The following is an 18,795-nucleotide window of genomic DNA, read 5'->3' as shown; positions in this document are numbered from 1 at the left end:
GCCAATAGTCATCACGCCGCAGGCGAGGGCATTTGCAATTAAATTAGGTGGAGAAATGAGCTTGCTGAGGAGAAGGAGCACAAGGGGATGGCGCCTGCGGCAGGGGGAGCCGGCTCCTCTTCAGGGGCGCCCCGGGAGACGCTGCTGCACAGCCCGGGAGAGGGGGTGGCCGCCGGGCCCCGTCCGACCGGCAGCGCCGGCTCTGCAGGGCTCGAGGTTCGCAGTGTCTGTCCGCCCTTCACGGCCGGGGTTCACAAACAGGTCTGTGCACTTCTATCCTGCAGCACGGATGTGGACCCGACGCTGTCACACCCGCTATGTTGGAGCTGCCAGGGGATCGAGGTGGGTGCTGTGCCTGCACTTCGGGCACCCGCAGCCTAGGAAGCAGGCGACTCTGATATTGGGTGGCGAATGCTCTGCCCAAGAGAGGCATAGAGGAGAGAAGTGTTCTGCCGTCTGACCATCAGAACCATCTTTTAAAACCTCCTGTTGGATCCCCGGCCCTCTCGCCTGCCAAGCTAGACTCTTCCCAAAGAATAAGCTTTATTAAGACTTTCAATCAGCTCATTCTTAATTTTTTTTTTTCTCTCCTGCAATCAGGGATTCATCAGCCCGCAATTCATTAGGATCCCTATTATCGTCGGTAAGAGCACAGCTGGGCACTCGGTGTCTCGGCCGGAGCTCTCTGCCGACAGGAGGGGCTGATGGCAAGTGCAGGGGTCTGGGGCGTGGAGGGGGGTCCTTCCTGCTCTGTCCTGGGGTGCCCCGTGGAGGCAGAGGACTCGGGGATGAGGCAGAAACACCTCTTGGTCTATATCCAAAGACGCTATGCCTGGAAGCAAGATCTTAACAGACTGAGAAAAATGCTTCCCTGTGGCTATTTTTTTAAAGGCATAGTTTTTATTAAAAGGGATGAGAAAATGCTTTTATCTCCTTCTCTCTTCTCTGGTTTCCTCTTACATAAAATGGGCAGAAACAGACCTATTTCATGGGATTCTCGGGAGAACATAGCGAGATAACGACTATGAATGCCCGAGACACAGTGAGACGTGTCGCTGGCATGTTTTGAGCACAACTGCTATGTTTTATGCACTACGCACACAGCACCTCAGTTAATCCCTGCAGAAATAGTATGAAGTGATCTTTTTGGTCATTTATTTATTCATTCTAAAAACGAAACCATTTATCGAGCACCCACTATACGTCGATTATTATGCAACGTGCTGGGGATCCGGCCACGAACGGGCCAGTGCACTGCCGACAAAGGAACTTACTCTAGTAGCTGCTGTTATCCCATTTTACAGACCAAGATGTCAAAGCTCAGAGACACGGAGCCGTTTGGCCAAGGTTACAGAGCCACCCGTCTGGCTCTGAAGCCAGTCCCAGATCCTCACATGGGTTTCTCCGTGACTTAAAGATAAGCGTCAAGATACTAGGAGGAATAAAAAGCTCCCAGGGAAACACTGCCCCGTGATGAGCCCTGCTGGGCCAGCGGGAGCAGGGTGGCAGAATCGGGAACATGGCTGGACAGAGAGCGGAAGACTACCTTCCCTTCCACGTGTAACATCACTCTATAAAGGATGCGAAAATGCCAGATGGGGCCGCTGGACCTTTGCTTCATGGCTTGATCCACAGTGACCTACCTGATCAGACACCTTCAGGAAACTGGGTGGCACAGGACAAATGATTCTAGCACTTACCGAAGGAGACGAGTGGCTGTTTCTGGACCCTGAATGCAGCAGGCGCAGTTTGCGGGACTGGACACAGCATTTGGAGATTAGAGGTTACTCGCCCACATCTAAGGGTGGGATGGACGGCTGCCGCCTGGTCCTCATATTCTCTTCTGAAAAGAGAACACCCTGGAGAAAGGGGCGTGGCCCCTGCTGCAGGCTGGGAGCCTCTGTGCAAACTTGGGCAGGAGGAGCCATCCAGGACCACCCGGGGCGGGAGGCCGGCTTCAAACGCCGCTCACAGGCTGGCCAGGGCCCAGGGAAACGCTGCCCGGTGACGAGCCCTGCTGGGCCGGCGGGAGCAGGGTGGCAACTCCCAAAGGAAGAGACCCAGACGCAGGGTGGGGGAACGGGTCGGGGGTGCTGGGACGACCTTCCTTGGCCCAGGCCACCAGCGCCAGGCAGCTCTGGGGGACACGGCCTTGCCCTCCGCCTCTGTCTCTTCTGCCACTTTGCTCCCTAGTTTCCTCCGTCTTCCTTTCCCCTTCATTTGGGTGTATGTGTATGCTCATTTTCTGATGCTTTTCTCCCCTTTCCTTCTGTTCGCTCGCACTCAGCAATCACCCACATCCTTCTCTTCCACGCCACTCACATTTACTCCCACGGACACGATGGCAGAGCACGGTGCCAGGCGCGCGAGTCCGGCAATCGCCTAGACCTGGTTCAGACCCCGCCCCCGAGCTCTGTGACCCCAGGCGCATGGCTTAACTTTTCTGAGTCTCCCTTTCCTTGTTTTACCAAATGAAGGTGATAATTAGAACTTTCTTCCTAGGGCGTTGGTGGCATCTAAATATCTATGGCTCAACATTTTATCTGCTTGGACCCGAGTAAACGCTCTCTGAATGAGAGCCGTTCTTTCTTCCTAGTTCTGTTATATCCTCGCCAACAACGAGGACAGTGACAACTTTTTATTAGGTGCTTGCCTCTTTGGAAGCACCACGTGTAGCTATTACGATGATTAAAATAATTTTGTTAATTCCGTTCTATTGTACGGCTTAACGTTTAATACAATCAATAGATTAATTTTCAGAGCACGTTTAGATTTACAGAAAGAATTGGCAGAAAGTGGCGTTCCCGTGGATTCCTGTCCCCTGCTCCCAGTTTCCCCCGTTATTCGCATCTCGCACTGGCGCGGTCCATTCGTTACAACCGACGGACCGCTACCAACACAGCCAAGTCGACCGTTTGGCCGGTAACCAAGGTCCGTCGTTTACATTAGGGCTCCCTCTTTGCATTGTACAGTCAGTGGGTTTGGACAGATGTAGAACGACATGCCCTCACCATCACAGCATCACACGGAAGAGTTTCGCGGCTCGCTGTAAAGCTGCACTGAGATCCAGCTGTTCGTCTCTGTCTGTCACCCCCAATCCCTGGCAAACGCTGATCTTTTAACTGTCTCTATAGTTTGCCTTTGGCAGAACGTGATAGCGTTGCAATCATACAGTATGTGACTGTTTGAGATTGGCTTCCTTCTCTTACCCGTATGCATTACCAAGTCTTTTTTTGGCTTGACAGCTCACATCTTTCACAGCTAAGTAGCACTCCACGGCGTGGATGGACCCGATTTATTTGTTCATTCACCTCCTGAAGGGCGTCTCGGTTGCTTCCAATTTTGGCGCACGTTGCTTAACTTTCAATGCCATTTTGTCTGCATTTTAATTAAAAAATTTCCCCCTGATTTGGCAGCCTTTCAGAGACTGATTTAAATATATGTGTACTCAACTCTTCATCAATGCCTCCACAACACATAACAGAGCAGCAGACTCCTGTATCAGGTGAGGACCACAGCGGAGCCCACTAGGCCACGCGGCTGATGCTCCAGATCATTCTGCAACAGGCCCGAAAAGGGTTAACCATTTCCCCCAGCGTTGGACGTTTATGGCATTTTATATCAGGGTTTCTCGACCTTGATACAATTGACATTTTGGGCCAGCTAACTCTGTTGAGGGTGGCTGTCGTGTGCTTGTAGAATGTTTACCAGCACATTAAAATCCCTCACCCACTTCCTCAAACTGTGATAAGCAAAAATGTTCCCTGGGGGGCGAAGCCGTCCCCTCACCCCTCCCGTTGCTGAGACCCACTGGTTTAAATATTTCGTTATTGTCAGTGCTGTTACGATGAGAACTTTCAACGCCGCCCCAAACCTCCAACACAAAGCCCCACCCCCTAGGAGGGGCCTTTCTCTCCTGGGCAGTGAGGAGGTGGCCCAGTCTCCCCACACCTTCCTGCGTTTCGTCCTCATGGGGTGCGTTTGCGTTAATTTCAGCCGAATGCTGCCACCGTACAGACCGGCCTCTGGATGGCTCCTCTGAAGACGGCAAATTCAGCATCAGATTTTAGGCTTGCGGTGACTTGCTGAACATCATACTGCTGAGGCAGGCAGGCCTGCCCCTGACTGCAATCCCGTGACTGCTCCACGGGCCGGGAAGGCCTCCCCAGGGGAGCCATGACAGGCGACAAGCCGCTCTTCGACTCACCCCATTTTACCTGTCCTCCAAAACACACCCCGAACCGGACCGCTTCCCACCGCTCGTCCACCCCGGGGCGCGGGCCACCATCACCTCGCGCCTGCGCCCTCTCTCGCTCTGGCACCGCTCTGCAGCGACCCGGTCTCTGCGCTGCTGCGGGGCGCGGTTTAAAGGACCCGCATCCGATCTCCTCGCTCCCGGCTCCAGGGGCTTCCGTTTCTGTTCGAGTTTTGCAGTGTTGTTACCGCTCGGTCAGTGGTCCTCGCCTCCACCGGGAAGAGGCGTCTAATTTAGGTGGGAATGTGAAGAACCGGAGGCTGGACATGCGAGGGTCAGGGGCACGCGAGGGCCAGGGGCACGCGAGGGCCAGGGGCACGCGAGGGTCAGGGGCACGCGAGGTGCTGGGCACAGTGTAGGTACGCCCAAATCGTCGGGGTTTGCTGAGCCCACCTGCACCCTGGTTTCTGCCACCTGCTCTGGACTCCGCCGGTTTTCTCAGTCCCCTCCCGTGAGGGCCAGGTGTCAGCATGGCCCACATTACGCCTCGATACGGGGGCCGCTGCCAGCTTCTGCCCTCAGGTCCCACCTGACCTGTCCCCAAGGGCCCTGGCTTCTCCAGTGGCCCAGAGGGGCCAGGGCAGCACCCTGAACACAGAGGGGAGTCAGCGGCAGTGGGGAGCTGGACCGCGAGAGACAGGAGGGAGAAGGAGCCGACTCTCTTTGCCCCTGCCAGGTCCTTCTGAGACACGGTCCTGCCATTTCTGCTACGATGCTCGTTTTGAAAACACAGGTTTGCTCCACCACGGTAGACAGAGAGCGAGCTGAGGGCGCCATGAATTTTGCATTCGCCAGGTCGCGTCAGTGAGAAACAGTAGGTGAAGACCGGACGACTTTATCTGGCTGACCCGAGCCACAAGGAAATACCCCAGACGCACACAGGGTCCCACCCCAAACACGGGCCGGCGACCTCAGTTTACCTTGTGTGTTATGAGCCATACCTTACGTCCAATTTTCCGTTCCTTCTACCACTTCAAAAACAACCCACCAACTACAACCCTGTGGCGATCAGTTCCCCAAGCGGACAGCTCTTTCCGCGAGGAAAAGTACCGCAGTTATTGCAGCGTTGGTGTTTGGTGTACTTTTTTTCCTTTTTTTTTTTTTAATGTGACACGACAAAGTTTTTAAGTGTTGTGTCCCTAACCTCATTTTCCTCATAAGCCCTGTGATTTTTATCGTGCGGTTTTGCAGAGCACGGTGGATCCGGGGAACATATATTGCATTACAGTGTAGCTGACTATACTCCGGATTGTCGTTCTGAAGATATCCCATGATTCAGAGCAACTGGCGACACTCTCTCGAGGAGCGCGCAGTCAGTGGAACAGTGCGTGCGAAGCATCCATCGCTTTCTCTTCCTGGCTCCCTCGCCCCTCATTTTCGCTGCTGCCTGGGATAACACATCGGCCCCTATCCCCACCCTGTCCCCTCATAAAGCTTTAGGATCTTTGCCTCGGCCCCTGTTTTCCAGGGAACCCAGGCTGAGAGAGAACACTGAACACGGAGGGAACAGCAAATACAAATCTGTAAGGTGGACCCGGGCTGCTTGGGAGCCAGCGTGGCCGGGGCAGAGACGGGGAGGGGGAGCTTGCAGGAAACGCGGCTGGAGGTGCAGAGAAGGAAGGGGTCTTTCGGGGCTTGGTCAGCCGGGGAAAGGAGCTTGGACATCAGTTCGAGCGCAGCAAGAAGCCCTGGGAGAGACGTGACTCGATTTGTATTTTAACCAGCTGAGGAGTGAAGGATGGGTTACAACCAGCGAGATTACCAGTGGGGAGACCACTCAGGTGCAGGGGCCGGGGTCTGGAGCGGGGTGGCAGAAGCTGGCCTCGGGAAAGGGCCTCACAGCTGTCCCTGTGGACTCGGGATTTGGGAAGGGAGAAATTCTAGGGGACCCCAGGTCCAGTTTTGTGGATTTCATTATTTTGCAGTTTGGGGGTGGGGGGGGGAGGCTATTATTATTCCTTAGAGAAAGGAAGAAGGAAGAATGTTGAAGAACTTAATGAAGATTCTTGAGGGTGGAGGGAAAGGACCATAATTACAGTGGTTTGCGAAAGTGCAAAGCTCATCTGCTGGCTTTGGAATTAAAAAGAAAAAGAGGCGTGCGTGAGAGTGTGTGAGTGCGTGAGAGTGTGTGTGTGCGTGTGTTTGTGTGCGCGCGCGCGCATGTGTGTGTGTGTGTGTGTGCGTGTGTGTGTGTGTGTGTGTGTGAAGAATTACGCAAGGAAAGGCTATTGTTTCCATTTACCCATTTACTCCTTTCGGGGAACAATAACCACAACGTGATAAACTGCAGTGCGATGCTCGCCTATGTCTGAAACGTGGCCAAAGGAAGCAAAGACTAATCGCCCGGGGAAGGCTGCTATCTCAGGGGCAGATTGAGACAACAAGCTAGCAATTTAGAGTCTGATTAGAAACCGCTAAAATCAGAACTTCCAGTTAGGGACTACGCTTTAACGGCCCCCTTTTTTGAGGGGGGCACAGGGGCAGGGAGGGAGACTGATTTAAGTTAATTAAACCTAGTGCTTAATTAAGCGTTCTCAGATACACATTGTATCTTTTTTGCATGGCTGATGCAACCTGCAGTCACGGCTCCATCAAATTTGCTGGCTGGAAGTTTTGGGGAGATGGGTGAGGTTTCCATTAGATATATAAATAAACGGGGGCACTTTTCTCCTTGTGAGAATCATGGAGTGGGACAATGGGGGACTTAGGGATGGGACAGAATCTTCTCAGGAGAGTCAGGCGGCCTGGAAAAGCAGAAAGGATTGAGATCTTGGGGTCAGGTGGTTGGCTTCTAGTCTCCATGGGCCTCTCACCGCAGGGTGACCGTGGGCAAGTCACCTATCCCAGTAGACTCTAAATGTCTTTGTCACATGAATGTCCTTTTGTGATTCCATCCCCATGCCCTGATGACGACTTTGTCCACAAACTACATTTCTCAGACTCTACGTCATTACCACTGAAGAGTCATCAAAATGCACAGAGTAATGCCAAGAGGTACTGCTTATCATGAGTCTCCTAAGTTTGTTCTATAAAAAGTCCTCGCTTACCTTCATCCATAGGTCCTGTGACTTTAAGCAAAATGACGTATAACAAGACCATTCTCACCATAGGCTAACTGACATACAGCATCTCATCAACGTTATGAGACAATGTCGAACCACATGACATTATTCAACGAACTGCTATCCCGGTCAGAACACACGATATGAATTAACTATTTAAATATCATAATTCTAAAAGGTAAACGTTATCCTCATTTTATACGAGAGGAAACAGATGAACAGAGAAGTGAAGTAACTTTGCCAACGTCACACAGATAGTAAATGATGAACAGAAATCTAGACCCAAGATTGAATGCAAAGAAACAGAGTTTTAGCTAGTGTCAAGACTTGACCTCTTTTGCTGGGGGCTGGCAGCCAAAATTTAGCTACTGTGGCCTTCATTTTCTTATCTGTAAAACATGAACATTCATCCCTCTCTAACCACTCCCTAAGAGTTAAATGGTCCTTAGAAAACTTCACAGATACACGATGCTGTGTGAGGATAGGGGTGGGGAGACCCGCGTGCTCAAGCATGGATTCTCTTAGAAACGCTCGCATGCCCAGCAAATGAACTAGCAGCAATATCTCATCTGATTCAGGGGAATTTGGTCACACAGGTCGTCCGATGTTAAGTGTTAGAGTGATGATGCCACTGCCTTCTGAGTCATCGGGTCAGTGAATTCAAGCTTGGGATGGAGTAGGGTTTTTTTTTTTTTCCCTTTTTTTTTCTTGGGGTGTGAACTCGGGGTTTTCTCTAAGGTAATATTCCTATTGTCCGAAGGGACCAGGCGCGTGGACAGCATCTGTTTAGGATGCTTTTTAGGATGGTGGCGGGGTTTTCCCTTTGCTCCTACTGTGGCGTGTATCTTCTCAACCTCACGGTTCCCAAGGGACAATGACCGCCGGTGTTCGTGGTGTCCTCGTGGAAGCTTTGCATGGGACGCAGAAGTGCAAAGGCTCTGGAGGCAGGTGGCCGGCATCCGAGTCCCAGCTCCGCCCCAGTGGCACTCTGGCAGGTCACTCAGTGCCACTGGGCCTCAGCCCCTCCCCATAAAGATGGGACGATAACAGTACTTCTCCCAGAGTGGTTTTTGAGGATGAAACGAGAGTGCTAGGAACATTCTCACCTGTAGGGTAGCACTAAAGAATCTTAGTCGCTCATTTAAAACTCATTTTCTTCTCAGAATACCCCTGTCAAGGAGATAAGATTCTTTCCAGAGGCTGGGGGAGGATAAGTGACATGTTCAAGACCACGTGTCTGCAAGAGGCATACTTGGCTTTCAGAAAGTCACTTAAGCTCTCTGGGCCTCAGTTTCCTCATCTATGAAATGAGAATAATGATATGTTATGGGAAATATCAAGTTCAAAATAAATTCGAGGTATTGGGCTACTATGAAAAAAATGATGTGGAATTTTAAAAAAAATCCTTAGACAGGCCTTTCTCTTATTCAGCCTACATTTCCAGGCAGACTGCCTTCGGGGCAAACCTTGAGGACCAAGACAGGCGGCTAACCTTGTGCTGGCCCTGCTCTGTGGGGCAGCAGCTTAGGACACACAATGCATCCAAACCTGGCGCCTTCGGCAGGCGCCAGGTCCCCATTCCTCTAGCGATGGATTCTACTTGTCACTGCAGACACCTTGGGTCAGGGGTCGGGTGTGATGCTGACACAGAGGCTGACTTACATGCCACACGTTGAGGACTCACTTCCAGGTCAAGTCTACCTCCCAGCTCTATGGACCAGAGGAAATTATGTGACTATTCCAAGTGTGTCTTTGAAGACTTCTCTCAGATGGCTGGGTGTTTTCATCTGGTGGATACTGTTACTGATTACAGTAACAGTCCCGATTCTGTACCCCTCCTTGTATCCATGCTCTTTGACATGTGACCTTGTACAGCCCTCCTACTGTGACACTGGCCACGTGACTTGCTTTGGCCAGCTGGATATCTGTTAGCAGAGGGGACGTAAGCCAAGGCTTGGAAAAGCACTGGTTTGCGCTCACTCCCAGACGTGCCTGGGCAGGTGTGCTGGAGGGTGAATGATGTGTGGAGCTGTCAGCGCACCCTGTCATCCCAGCCGAGGTCATCTCAAGTCAGACAGCATCCAGCCAACCAGAAAGATACGGGTGAGCCCAGCCAAGATCACAGAGCCACTTAACTGACCCTTGGCAGACCTCAGGTTCACGAGCGAACCCAGCCCAAACAGGCCGAACCCTATAGGTTGTGAGCTAAATAAATGCTTTTTGTCATTCACCAGAGAGGTTGGTTGTGGTTTGTTGCGAAGCACTACCGTGGCAAAAAATAGCTAATAAACACACATGTTAAGAAATGTGCTGTGCTATGGCTTTGCTTATAATAATAAAATTTGCTACATAATCTAAACCTTTCTCTGCCTCTTTCTTTGCTTTTGTAGGTACTGCCACAAAATGCTTTCATTTTCCATATACATACATACTCGACAGAGATGTCCTCAGGTTATTCCAATTAAATCCTAAAAGGAAGAAATGTAAAACTCTAAAAGCTTTGCTCTATCCATTAGCGACGGCTTTTCCTCTTCCAATACGTATATCTTAAATAAAAATCCAACGTCTATTTTAAATAAACAGGTCATACGTAATTAAGATAAGTTCCCCCGCTCAGTGTCAAGAACCTGCCTTTCAAACAGCCAAGCGGACTGTGGTTCTCCTCCAAGCGGAGCTTCTGCGAGCTCCTCAGAGGCCTCCTTAGCATTGCTCCTCCACCTTCAGACCCGGTGCTCTATCCCAGAAGACCCGCGAGCCTTCGCGGTACCTGTGGCCACTGCCCCTGACGGCCCTGCCCAGCGCCTGCCCGCGAGGCGCCCGTGCTCCCTGCTCTTCGTGTTTATTAGATGCCACGTGCGGTTCAGCTCGACTCAAGTCCCCTTACCGGCCTGATGACTTTGGGCGAGTCCCCCCAACCCTCTGAGCCTCTCGGTCTCCTCATCTGTGAGGTGAGGATAACGATAACGAGGGTATCGCGAGGTTGCCTTGCGAGGATTAGATGGACGAGTATGGCTCCAACACGTACCATAGTAAGCCCTCGATAGATGTCGGCTATTATTGTAATTGTGTGCACGGTACCATGGGAACCTGGAATCTCAGCTAGCGGTTATTTAATACTCACCATGTGTCGACTCCTTTGAGTATTTTAATAACTTTAGTGCTTTTTATATGTTTACTTCATTTTTTTAAACCTCACGACAACCGTTAGGTGGTCACGTAGGTAGTGTTATCGTCTCCAGTTTATGGATGAGAGAACCGAGAGCACAGAGAGGTGGGGTGGCTGACCCAAGGGCACACAGCTCATAGGTCACCGCGACAGCGCTCTCTGCACTTTATCGGAGTCATCACCCACCTTTCCCGCTGGTGAATCTGGAATGTGTAATTAATGTGTGCCTTCCCAGTGCTTAGCACATAGTCAGAGGCTGCCACGAAGTGTTCTGTGTCCCTCTGCTCTTTCTCTCTTGACACAGACTCCCCTGAGGATAGAGGACTGGGTCCCCGGCTCCCTGCACCTGCTTGTTACTGATTCAACTGGTTGGGACCAGATGGCGCGTAGAAGAGGAACCGAGCGCCTCCTCACACTGGCACACACGTGCTCTGGGCTCTCTCCATGCTGTCTCACGATCCAGCTTGATGCGAGGCACAGGAAGCTCGATTCCAAACAAGGCTTTCGGCAGCCTCAGGCGAGCAGCGGGGAAATTAGCAGATCAGTGTACAAAGGAGCGTTTAATAATGCTATCACACTACCCCGTCCTCATGGAGCCGTTGTGACATTCTGCGTTAGAGAAGTGACAACCCTCAATTGCTGCGCAGAACAGAGGCCTCGCGTCGGGCTGGCTCCCAGCCCCTGGAACACTTGCATTTCCTGGCAACGGTGGCACACAAGGATCGGGCGAACCGATGGCCTCATGCAAAAACGTCCTCACAGACCTCTCTAAGCCCTCTGCAGCGTGGCTGCTCTTCTGCTCGCCTGTCAGGAGCATAATTTTCATTAAATATTAAGGAGCTGTTTGTTAAAACAACATTGTCATGGTAACTAGGTGTGGGGGGGGATGCTGACATAGTCTGGTGCTGCCCAAATCGAGGCATATTAATCAAGAGCTTGGTGCTATTTGATAAGCTTCCCTGTCTGATTCCTTATAGCAATGAATTTGGAGGACCCAAGGGCTTGGGGTTCGTCTCATTTGTCACTTTCAAGGATGTGGGCTCTTATGAGTTCCTGGTGTTGTGATGGATGATGGATGGATGGATGGATGGATGATGGATGGATGGATGGATGATGGATGGAGGGATGGATGGATGGATGGATGGATGATGGATGGATGGATGGATGGATGGATGATGGGTGGATGGATGGATGATGGATGGAGGGATGGATGGATGGGTGGATGGATGGATGGATGGATGGAAGGATGGATGGATGGATGGAAGGATGGATGATGGATGGATGGATGGATGATGGATGGAGGGATGGATGGATGGAAGGATGGATGATGGATGGATGGATGGATGATGGATGGAGGGATGGATGGATGGATGGATGGATGGATGGATGGAGGATGGATGGATGGAAGGATGGATGATGGATGGATGGATGGATGATGGATGGAGGATGGATGGATGGATGGATGGATGGATGATGGATGGAGGATGGATGGATGGATGGATGGATGGATGGATGGATGGATGGATGGATGGATGGATGGATGGATGGATGGAAGGATGGATGGATGGAAGGATGGATGATGGATGGATGGATGGATGATGGATGGAGGGATGGATGGATGGATGGATGGAAGGATGGATGGATGGATGGATGGATGCCGCAACCAAAATTCCAGATGTTCATATCAGAGCTGTTTCTGACAGCTCTTCCATTTTTCATATTCCCTTTCACGGTGGAAGAAATTTTGCCAGAGAACTGGGGAGAAGAGGGTAGGAAAGTAACTGAGGGAAGGTGTGGCCAAAGATCTCTTTGCCTGAAAGGAGAACTAAACGCCACAGTAGGGAAGCAAAGCAGAAGACCAGAGCCAGACCGCCTGGGTTCACGGTCCAGCTCCATCTCCTCTCACTGTGTAGTCACGGTGCCCCCAGCGGCTTCTGTTTCCCGCCAGGTCACAGGGCTGATAACTGTGCATCCATCAGAGGGCTGCTGAGGGATGAAAGAGATGAAGGAGGGAACCATGAGCTAAAGAACTCAGGAGGTCTCTAGAAGCTGGAAATTCAAGGAAAGATTTCCCTTAGAGTCTCCAGAAAGAAAAGCATCTTGATTTTAGCTCAGTGAGACTCATCTCAGACATTTGACCACCAGAACTGTCAGATAACACATTTGTATGGTTTAAGCCACTAAGAAATCTGTTACAGCAGCCACAGGAAATAAATAGGAAACTCAGTATACTTGGCCCTTGTATTCTTGACTGTATACTTGACCCATATGGGTCTACTTATAAGTGAATCTTTTTCAATAAATACTGTATTTTCCTTATAATTTTCTTAATAACACTTCTTTTCTCTAGCTTATTTTATTGTAAGAATACAGTACATATAACATATAAAATATGTTAACTGACTGTTATCAGTAAGTCTTCTGGTCAACAGTAAGCTATTACGAGTTAAGTTTTTGGGAAGTCAAAAGTTATACGCAGACGTTTGACTGTGCTGGGGGCTGGCACCCCTAACCCCCTTGTTCTGCAAGGGTCAACTGTATACTGTTTACAGCATCCTGTACAGCCTGGAGGACGAGGGGTCCTTCTCTGCATTTGCTGATGCCCTTGGCTTAGGGAGGGACACGGGATCTGAACCTCTCGATTCCAGGGCATTTGCTAGGATGCCTATGAAGCAAAGCCCGCTTTCGGTGGGGGGCTGATGAGAGAGGCTGCCGGGTCGGGGGGTGGCGGGGGGACGTGCCTGAGTGGAGCCCAGAAAGCTGAGAGGAGAGCTGGAGAGAAACCGCGGCCGCCGACACCGTTCAGACCCGGCCGGGCTCAGAGCCAGGCGAGCTCAGACTTCTCGGTTCACACAAACTGCTTTTCTGTTTTGCACTTACATCAGTTTGAATTAGATCTCTATCTTATAACAAAAAGTCCGACAAAAATAATCAAATACACACTCAAGTATTGTTACCTACTAGTTTCAGGAGCTACGTTTGCCTTGGCCAATACACTGCGGGCTCTGAGGTGCTGTGGGAGGGGGTTAGGACAGGGCCCTTCGGGCAAAGTTTCGGAGGGACCGCAGGGGAAGCGCGGGATGACATTCTCGCTTCTCTCTTCATTTCTCCTGTTTAGCTCAGGTATGCTGTTACTCCTGCTTCTGGGGGAAGGAGCAAAGGACCCCTCAGATGCCACCAAGCCGAGTGTGGTTTGCACTCCCATCTGGATGTGCAAAAGAACCAAACGCCTACCGGGGGTCCTCATGTCCAGTCCATCGGGGCTGAGTGAAAGTCATGCTCGTGGCCCCTGGGATGGCTGTACCTTGGTTTCCTGACCGAGCTGTTTCTTCTGGTCCTGCCTCTTAAATGTGGATGGTGTCCCAGGGATCTGTCCTCTGGCTCTGAGCTGTCCCTGAGAATGCTATCGCCCCAAGGCCTTGCCTTTCTCCTCCATCAGCTGTCTGTCCATCTTCATTCTTTCTCAATAGGCCTGAGGGAGGTGACGCACGCCCCTTCGTAGTGGTGACGCCTGCTCACATGGACTTCATAGGACAGTGAGGGTGGGTGGGGCTGCTACCAGGGTTGAGGCGAAGGTGACACAATTTGAGAGGAACTCAGGTGATGCTCATCTCTTCTCCCTCACGGATACGCCCAGCAGGCTGACAGCCATGGAGCTGTATACAGATGACTCCTGAACTGATCCATCCCATCCTGAGCTTGTTCTGTGTTCCAGGCCCAGGTTGGATACGAATGCTAATCCTCAAATTGGTATGAGTACTAATACTATGTAATGCAAGGTCGCACTTATCGAAGACTCCGAGTCAGTCACGGCTCTTAATACTTTTTATGTAGTGATGCGCACAGCCCTCTTAAAATCTAGTAACCGCATAATCTCCATTAAACAGATGAAGAAACTGAGGCTCAGGAAGGTAAAATGACACCTCCAAGGTCGCACAGCTAGTGAGTGGCCGAGGCAGGATGTGAATTCAAGCCGCGTGGACTCCTGAGCCCAGCTGCTTAACCGCGGCTCCGCCCCGCGTGCCAGGCCCTGGGCGTCCCGCAGGTGTGCCAGATGCTACGCGCCCGGCGCCTCTGCACCATCCATTACGCGATTTCTCTCTGTTCGTGGCCACGGTCAAAGGACCGCGCCCTTAGATTCCCAAGCCAGCAGCCTGGGGTTCACTCTTGACCCCTCCCTCTTCACTTTACATGTTCAAGTCCAGTCGATGCTTTCTCTGAACTGGTGCTCTACAGCAGGGGTCCTCGACCACCAGGCTGCGGACCGGTCTGGGTCTGTGGCCTGTCGGGAACTGGGATCCACAGCAGGAGGTGAGGGGCAGGCTGGTGAGCGAAGCTCCATCTGTATCTGCAGCCGCTCCCCGGCGCTAGCATCACCGCCTCAGCTCCACCTCAGAGCACCAGGCATTGGATTCTCACGGGACCATCGGTCCCTGGTGCCACAAAGGTTGGGGACCGCTGCTCCAGGTGGACAGAATAAAGAGCATGCACCATCTGTTGCCTCCCTGAGAACCCCAACGCTCAGCCAACCCAGGAGTCCTGAGGAGCTCCCCTAGGCTCCCCTGCCCTTGGGATCTACGACCAGGCTGTTGGGTGAGTACCTCTCCCCTCTTCCCAGAGATTTAATTGGTCCTGATTGTCTTTAAATGGTAACTTAACCTTTCTTTTGAAGAGTCTCAGATGAGGGCTGAAAGAGTCATCTCTTCGAACTTCTTATCCGTTTTTAACAAGGAAAGCCCATCCTCGGGGCACACTCACACGTAAATTCACTTGGTGTCAATTTGCCATTCGACCACCTTTGCTGTCCTGACCATCCCTCCAGCGAGAGTGGAATTCGGGTGTTGACACTTGCCGAGTTGAAGGGAAGGTGTGGACGTGGTCTCGTCACCATGTGGGGTCCAGTCCCCTCTAGAGAACCTGGCGAGCCAAGCATTTGTGCATGTGCAGGTCAGGGCCCCCGGGGCATCGGCTGCCCCACCCAGAACACCGGGAAGAGAGGAGCCCAAGCCGAAGGCTTCGGTGGATCTTTCCCAAGGAAGAATCATTGGGAATAAAAAGGAAGAGCCTCTGAAAAACGAACAGTAGTCATCTGAAAAGTATGACACTATTTTAAAAATCTATCTGTAACATTGTTTTTGCGAACATACTGCTAGAAGCAAGCCCTGCTGTCAGGGTGGGTGCAGACGGTGAGTGATACAGGGGCAGACAAAACAGCATTTTTGATCTTGGTTTGCGAGCGACATCACCTGCTAAGTCTCTTCTACATTTTACCTCATGTACTTTCCCAACTAGCCCTGTGGGGTATCCAAGTTCCCCGTTTTGCAGATCTGGAAACCCGGGGGAACCTAGTTCTGGACCATTTTGTCTCATCTTCTGCATATCATTCTAGAAAAGCGGCTTATTCCTAGCTTGTGCAGCCAAGTCTAATTCAATTCTCTGGCAATTTGCAATAGTAGAAGCAAAACTGCCTATTGAAGGATTTTCTAGTTCAAAAACACCCCGGGAGCTTTTGTCAGAGTTTCAGCTGTATCCATCCTAAGCACACAGAGTGACGTGTCCGAGAAGGTCAGGTCAGGAGCGCCCAGTCATGTGGTTGGACCTACTAGGCTCGGACCACCACGGTTCCTGCACCGGCACCAGCTATGCAGTTGGGCCGGGCCGGCTACATGTACTGAAGGTAATAGAGCTGCCTGCATGCCGCAGGTGCCCTCAGAGCGAGACTTCTCCCTCACTCGGATGGGTCCAAAAATGGTCCAGGTGAACGCGGTTTAGCGGCGCTTGGCCTCTAAGATGCAAACAAAGCTGCTGACGTAAAACCACCGAGGGCGAGGGCAACAAGGGTCACAGAAAGCGCTTTGTCTCAGAATGCCCAGAGTGGCATGGGTGCCACAGGCTCCCTCCGGCCCCCTCATCAGACATCACTAGTCCATCACAGCACATGATTTCGTGGCTATTCCTCAGAATCCTTCTTGACACAATGCCCCTGGCAGCCACGACCAATGGATCGGAGTTGACAAAAGACGAAATCTCTTTGCCGCCCCTGACCTAGACCAGTCGCCCCATCTGAACAGAGGCAGAATGAGCTAAATGATTGACAGAGTCAGGAATTGAGACCCGTTTCCTCTGAATGCTTTCCCTTTGAAGCTGCCCCAGGAAATAGCGCCCCCCCCATCCTTGTCCCCTTCCCATTAAAGGCAGATGTAAAGTTTGGGTCACTTGGCAGATGTTAGGGGGCACACGGGGAAAAGGAAACGGGCGTGAGTGGTATTTTTTAAGGCCCCACAGGCCCAGGGGCTGTGCTTGCGCCGTAAGTGATTTTGGCTTACACTGAGATCTTGCCACCCAGCGAGAACCACGGCGCGATGGGCAGAGGAAGAGAAGGCAGGCCCCCGCACGAGCTCCTTCTCTAGGCCCAGCTCCACTGATGTAAGAGATGTGACCTTGATAAATGTTTCAGGCAAATGCAATTTTAATTCGAAGTATGCGACAAGTCCTGGTGTGCTAGGTAGTGCATTGGACAAGGTGAAGCATTGTTCTGAGAATCTGTCTTGCAGCTGCGGAGACGGCCGGACCTCTCTGGGGAAGGAGAGGGACCTGACATTGACCGTGAGGCTACACGACCCAAGCTCGAGTCTCAAACGATCGTCCATCTGTATCAGTAGAACCTGTATTTTGTACTAAGGCTTTTCACGTTTTCAAGACCGTTTCTGCAAGGGAAAGAGGCTAGCATGGGGAGGAAGGGGGGTCCTGAGAAGTCGGACCACTCTCCGTGGGGCCCCCCAGCTTGTCATGAAGGGCTGAGCCGCCCTTGCCTTCTGACTCTTAGTCCAGTGCTCTGTGCCCTGACCCAGGCTGCTGTGTCCTGTCCCAACAGGAACCTTAACCTGTGGTCACATTCCATATCTAGAACAAGAACAAGGGGCCAATATTTACTGAGCACGTCCCACATACCGGCACAGGGCCAAGCAGCTTGACATGAATTAATTCTCCGAATCGTCACAGTCGGCCGACGCGGTAGGTGTTATCATTATCCCCATTTTACAGAGAGGATACTAAAGCACAGGGAGGCCCGCGAGGGGCCCCGCGGCTGGTGGAAGAGGCAGGATTTGAACCTGGGCAGTCGGACTCCAGCGCCCTGCCCTCAACACAGACACGGCCTCCCTGAGCCGCCTCTCCATCGCTTTCCCTTTCGGCTATCTGACAGTCGCTTACTGAGCACCTACTATGTGCCAGGTCCTGTGAATCAAGGACACAGCCCATCTCGAAAGCCCAGCTCCTGCCCGAAGACTTGCCAAGGAAGCACCGAGTCACGGCTCAAGGCCCTGTTCAGCCCTCCCCACCTCCCCCACCCCAGCACTCAGGACTCTGCCGAAACTGCAGCCCATGCACAGCGACTGTCAAACTCAATTCTCATCCAGGCCGTCAGTTTCTTACAGAAAAACACCGTCTCTGGCCTCCCACAGCGCCCCCACCCTCAGGAGCCCTTGGTAAATATTTACAGTTGTCGCTGACCTGGGCTCAGAGGAGGAAGACATTACAAAGCACGAAGGGAGCCCAGGGGCTCATCGTTCCCCCCGCCCCCATTTGCAATGGGGGTCCCTCCCGCAATTTCCCTAGCTGGGTCAGCGGTGCGATCCTCCTCACACTGAGTAGCCAGGATCTTGGCGACCTGAATTCGTGGCAGTGGCCCTGCCAAAGAACCCCAGCTCCCTTGGGGAAGCCATGCTCACTGTTCTCCCACAGCCTGGGGAGCCCCGCCACCGCGGTCCCCAAAGCCTTTTTGCTGGTCTGTGTGGTCTGGATCCTGGGACAAATCTCTCAGTGGCGTGACTTGCTGGTAAATCTTTTGGGGGTCTTGGTACGAGAGAGCTGCCCAGAGCCTGTGATGTAAACCCGCATCCTGCCTGGAGAGCTGCCCACGCCATCACACACGGCAGGTGTTTGGGGTCACACCTGTGGTATGTGCAGCTGTCTGGCTTTAGCTTAGGGACAGCTGGCCAATGCACAGCATGTCTTAGGAGACACCTGCGGGTCACTCATCTAGCAGCTTCCAAACGGGTTTACGGCAGCTGGGAGAGGGGGTGCGCGGCTCAGAAGCGTCCCTCATTCACTCTCCCTCACCCCACCGCCTGTCAGGGTTTCCTGGTCATCAGGCAACCGCGTCTGTGAAAACACCGCCCCACGCGAAACTGCGGTCCCCTTCTGCCTTTCCCATCGACGCTTCTCCAGCCTGGGCCAGAATTCTGCGAGGGACGGCGAACCCGCCGCCCCCACCGGACGCCTGTCTCACCTGTGACACCTCTTTCGTTAGG

The 18,795-nt window shown here is 52.2% G+C and overlaps 1 protein-coding gene across 2 annotated transcripts in view; it reads right to left on the bottom strand.

Moving 5' to 3' along the window:
- ZHX2 (zinc fingers and homeoboxes 2) overlaps nt 1-18,795 on the bottom strand; it is a 133,253-nt gene that overhangs the window by 48,758 nt on the left and 65,700 nt on the right. The gene's annotated exons all lie outside the window — the stretch shown is intronic.

The sequence above is a fragment of the Rousettus aegyptiacus genome, unplaced genomic scaffold (assembly GCF_014176215.1).
Source record: "Rousettus aegyptiacus isolate mRouAeg1 unplaced genomic scaffold, mRouAeg1.p scaffold_m13_p_15, whole genome shotgun sequence".
Classification (NCBI taxonomy): Eukaryota; Metazoa; Chordata; class Mammalia; order Chiroptera; family Pteropodidae; genus Rousettus; species Rousettus aegyptiacus.
This window is presented reverse-complemented; position numbering and strand designations above follow the sequence as displayed.